This window comes from Cricetulus griseus, chromosome 5 (assembly GCF_003668045.3).
Source record: "Cricetulus griseus strain 17A/GY chromosome 5, alternate assembly CriGri-PICRH-1.0, whole genome shotgun sequence".
Lineage (NCBI taxonomy): Eukaryota > Metazoa > Chordata > Mammalia > Rodentia > Cricetidae > Cricetulus > Cricetulus griseus.
In genome coordinates, this window is record NC_048598.1 from 52038589 (window position 1) to 52043933 (window position 5345).

Consider the following 5345-nt stretch of genomic DNA (forward strand, 5'->3'; position numbering starts at 1 on the left):
ACTACAATGTGAAAAGGCATCGAGTTGTCTGTTGCTGATGACGGTTCATGCATGAATCACATTTTACCTAGGTAAAATGTATTTAGAGAAGGGATGTCGGCATGGATCTAGAATCAGACTACATGCAAACTTCATCATATAGATAAAACCATGTCACAGTAATTTATAGAAGTGCCAACTGAATTTCCATTGGATGAGAGAATAAAGCACAGCCTTGAGTTTTGAGAAACAGAGCTCTTGCTAACACCAACAGCACATACGCTAAACTGGAAGAATACAGAAAAGGTTAGCATGGCCCCCCACACACACACAAGGATGACACATGAATTCATGAAGTGTTGCATATTTTTACAAAAGAAAGAAATGGAGAATAAGTAAGTTAGAGGAAAGCAGATCATAAGAAAAGTAATGAGTCATTTAGACCATGAATCTCAACCTTCCTGTTGCTGTGACCCTTTAATACAGTTCCTCATGCTGTGGTGACCCCCAACCATAAAGTTGGGGTAGTATTTCATTACTATCTCTTAACTGTAATTTTGCTACTCTTATGAATCTTAATGTAAATATCTGATAAGCGGGATATCTGATATATGACCCCTGTAAAAAGGTGGCTTCATACCTCCCTGCCAGGAGTTGTGACACAGGTTGAATACGGAGATAAAGACAGAGGAGGGATTGGAGGGTCCCTGAAACTGAGGCACTAGAGTGAAGGCCAGCAGCTGGGTGGCCAGATAATGCCCGAACTATGCTGAAGACTGAAAGAGGACTTTTTGTACTGGGTGCCTGCCAGTTCTCAGGCAGTACCCCAAACAAGTGGTGTGTCTGGATCGTCTGGAAGTGTGCTAGCTGTGTTGAATGCTTCAGGCTTCACTGTGCTACAGTTTAACATGCACCATGTGTTTGAGGGAAATTGCACTGTTGAGGTTTGCTGGTTGTTGTTTTGAGGTGCCAGGATCACTCCCTGGGGTCTCAGGCATGCAAGTCCATTGCTGCTAAGCTAAACCCCTGGTCCCCTATACGTTCCTTTCTAAGGGTTAACTCGTAGAAATTTTATTCTCGGTGCTTCTTTTAAGTGTATCAATTAGCAAGGGTCAGAAGATCTCTCCTTGGCCAGGGCATCAGAGCAGGCGCTCTGGGTCCCACTATCATTGTGTTGATCAAAGGCCAATATGAACCACTGATAAAGCTCTCACATCATGATTTGGCTTCAAATCATCTCAAGGTTAGAACTGTGTGTCTATGAGGAGTCACCATAAACAAGGAAAAACAGACATTCCAGCAGAGGATTGCAGACAGCAGAATTTGGGAGAAGGCAGAGGCACAGACCACTATCACACTGTCAAAGCGCAGCACTGACTCTAGCCTGGCATCTTCCAATGCAGCAGTGTCCTAGCTGACACTCCCCACACCCCAGGCTCTAACAGAGTGATCAGCCTGCAGATGCCTCAGATTTCAAAGTATTCCCAGCTCTGGTTGGTCTTGGTGCCCTTCTCCCCTTAAGTGTTCCCTTCCACTGCAAACCCCCAAATGATACCTTTCGAGACATGGCTCAGTAGACTCTCATCTAGAAATGTTTATAATATTTGTAATACAAATACATGTAACCCATGTCTGTTGCAGCACTGTTCGCTGGCTGTAAATTAAAATTCTGTAAGTGCCCCATCAATAGTGGATTTGTTCCTCAAATAAGGGTTTCATCCATACACTAGAATACAAGATAGCTATGAGAAGGATCGGTGTAAATACATATCCCTACATGACAAGATGACCTGTATAAAGTGAAATAAGTATATTATTTTTTATTTTATTTTATTTATTTATTTATTGGTTTTTCGAGACAGGGTTTCTCTGTGTAGCTTTGGAGCCTATCCTGGCACTCGCTCTGGAGACCAGACTGGCCTCGAACTCACAGAGATCTGCCTCCCAAGTGCTGGGATTAAAGGTGTGCGCCACCAACGCCCGGCATTAATTATACAGGTGTATGTGTCTGAATGGGAAGGAAATATATTTACTTTTGTCTACATTGAAATGTTATATACAAAATACTTAGAAGGTGATATTTTACAGGCAATATAATAGGAACATTCTCTAAAAGCATTTTAGTAATTTTTAAGTTTACTTTAAATTTGAAACTGCAGTGATTTTAAGTCAGATAATACAAGTATTCTAGCATCATCCTGACAATGTAAGAGTGTATATGTTGATCAAATGGACCAGCACATGTGTAACCACAATCCTTGAGTAAGAAGAGAGAATAGTTAAGCAGAAAGAAAACAAAAACGTTCTGAGAAAATAATAACTACGAATTGTCTTCAGGTATTGGCAAGCATTAAGACACAGATGTGGGGCTGGAGAGATGGCTCAGTGGTTAAGAACTCTGGCTGCTCTTCCAGAGGACCCAGGTTCAATTCCCAGCACCCACATGGCAGCAGCTCATAACTGCCTGTAACTCTAGTTCCAGGGGATCCGACACCTTCGTACAGACATATTTACCAGCAAAACATGAATGCACAGACACAGAAATACTAAGTAAAACATGGATTAACTACAAGACACTGTCCATTCCACAGAGTATGCTCAAGAGCTGAAAATCAAGAGGAGGGATCTGCCATGAGAGCTGCATTCAAAATACGCAGACAGAGGCTGTATTAGATGTACAGGGAAATAAAGAGAATAACTGCACATATCTCAGAAATAGTGCAAGCCAGAAGCAAGTTGTGTTTTTAAAGTGCTGAGATAAAACGCTGTGATAAAACCTGAATTCTCTGCATAGCCAAAATATTATTTCAGGAATCAAGTAGAAATATAAACTGTCTTGCTTGGTGTAGTGGTGAACACCTGTAATCCTAGCACTTGGGAGGCTGAGCCAGAACAGTTGTTGATGTAGTTCAAGGCCAGCCTAGGATACACAGTGAGACATCGTCCCAAAATAAGAAACAAAATAAGTAGGGGGAAAAAAACAGCTCTCTCAAAAAGAAGTGAAAACTGAGTTTATTATCAGGGACAATATTGTAAGGAAAGCACTAGAAACTCCTGCAGGTAAAAAGAACACGGTACCAGATAGACAAGGAAAGAGTGCTAGATACAGTATAAATATAAATAAAATATTTTATTTTTAATTTCCTAAAAGACAACTACCTATAAAAGCTAAAGTGACTAAAAAAAATGCATTCATAAAATGCATAGGCATGACACAAAGGAGGTGAGAGAGGGATTTGCAACGTTCATTGTGCCTTCCTTACACTGTCCGCCAAGCAATATGCTCTTATGTGAAGATAGGCTTTGGCGCCTCAAGGTGTATATATTGAGACAGCAAGATGGCTCAGTGGGTAAGAGCATGTGCTGCCAAGCCTGATGACCTGAATCTCATGCCAGAATCCACAAGGTAGGGAAGCTGACTTCTGCAAATTGTCCTCTGAACCCCGTAGGCACTGGTGCACAGACACCATGAACACACTTAAATAAATAGATAAATAAATAAATGATGGAATGAAAGATTCTTTAAAGAAATGAAGATTATGCTGTATCATAAAAAAGAGGAGGAAGGAAGGAAGGAAGGAAGGAAGGAAGGAAGGAAGGAAGGAAGGAAGGGTTCTGTAAATACACTAACAGCCAAAACAGACTTACTCTCCTGCACTTGCATGGCTTCAGGAATTTGCACTAATCTACTCAGTGCCTTGGCTCTTTAATCTGCCTTCCTGGAAGAAAGCAGTAGTATTATCACAGAGTTCTTCTGGATATTAGATAGTCAGAACAACCCTACTTCGTGTTGTATTATGTGTTAGCTACTATGGTCAACAATTCTTATTTCAGAATGATACTCAATTTAATGAGAATTTATCACATACACAATTTGAACTGAAGTCTTCATAAACATAATTATTCAAGCACTGCTCACAGAACACACATTACCATATAGACCCGTGTTTTACATATGCAAATACATATAAACTTGAATACTTGGGCCAGTAAATGGCAGTGACTTCACATTTTGCTTCTCTCTGGATTTTCCGATTCTATTTTATTTTTGAAATATCTATGTTATAATGAACTCACAAATGAAACCATCACATAGCTAGATCAAGGTAGCCGCTCAAATACGTACTTACCCAGTCCCAAACCTTACTCGCCCCGGTGAACTTGCACATAGCTAGAATGGCCATTCTGAAGCCATGGAATTTCACTTAAGGTTTTCACTCTTGCTATCAATGATATGTTTATGCATATCTACAATAAAAAAGAAAAAACCACGACAGAATTGAAACTAGAAAGCCAATTAGCTTTATGTTCTCTTTCATAATTCATGTGCCCCTTGCCTGCATTCTACCCCTCCTTATCACCTAATATTACCTTCCTTTGTCTCCTTTCTAGATGTTCTACTATGCCAATGGTTAAGGCTGCTTACATACACTCACGTACATTCTATAGGCCAGTACCACATGGAAGGTAGTGCGTTTCTTTTTCTTTCTGAGTTTTTTGAGTGACCTCATTTAATATTATACATTCTAATTTGATCCTATTTTCCTACAAATTGGGTGATTTCATTTTTCTTTAGAGATGACTAATCCATTTTTATATGTAGAATTTATTTTCACTATCTGTTCATCTGTTTACAGACATCTAGATTGGATCCTAGATGATTTTAAAATAAACATTTGTTCATTAAACATCATTAGATAGTACAAGCAAAAACATATGGTAAAAAAAACCATAAACTAATACTGGAAAAGTGAAAAAAAATATCTACTAATTATAAACACACTCAACAAACAAGGAGTAGAAGGGACTTCCCTGAATTTGATAATGAAAACCCTACAAAGAATATATTAAAATAAAAATCTAAATAAGTACATGATAAATATTGATCAAATAAATACAAGAGGACCTAAATAAATGGATTATATTAGATACTGTTATAATGAAACACTTTGAAGTTTAAAAATTTATCTATAGATCCATTGCAATCCCAATGAAAATTCTAGACTGGCTAGGCCCTGTTCTGTTTGTCTATGTGGTTGGTTTTGGAGAAAGAATAACCATTGTTAAGCTAATTTTAAAATACATGTGCAAAGATAAGGAAGCTAAAATAGCCAAAATAATTTGGTAACAGAAATACAAGATTCAGAATTCATACTATACAGTGTCAAGTCTTACTATAAAGTGATGTCAGTGTAGACAATGAGACCTTGATGAAGAGAGGCACACAACAACCCACACAGAAGTTCAGAGATTGACACATATGGCTGTCCTCTAGGAAGGACAGCCAGGACTGTTTGACATAGAAACCCTGTCTCAAGAAATGAACAAACAAAAAGGGAAGGAAGGAAGGAAGGAAGGAAGGAAGG

The 5345-nt window shown here is 38.8% G+C and overlaps 1 non-coding gene across 1 annotated transcript; it reads left to right on the plus strand.

Annotated features, from left to right (window-relative positions):
• Positions 1 to 238: 238 nt before the first annotated feature.
• LOC113835986 lies at positions 239 to 350 on the plus strand. The gene has a single exon (XR_003485891.1). It is a non-coding gene; the product is annotated as a U6 spliceosomal RNA (small nuclear RNA).
• Positions 351 to 5345: the final 4995 nt, after the last annotated feature.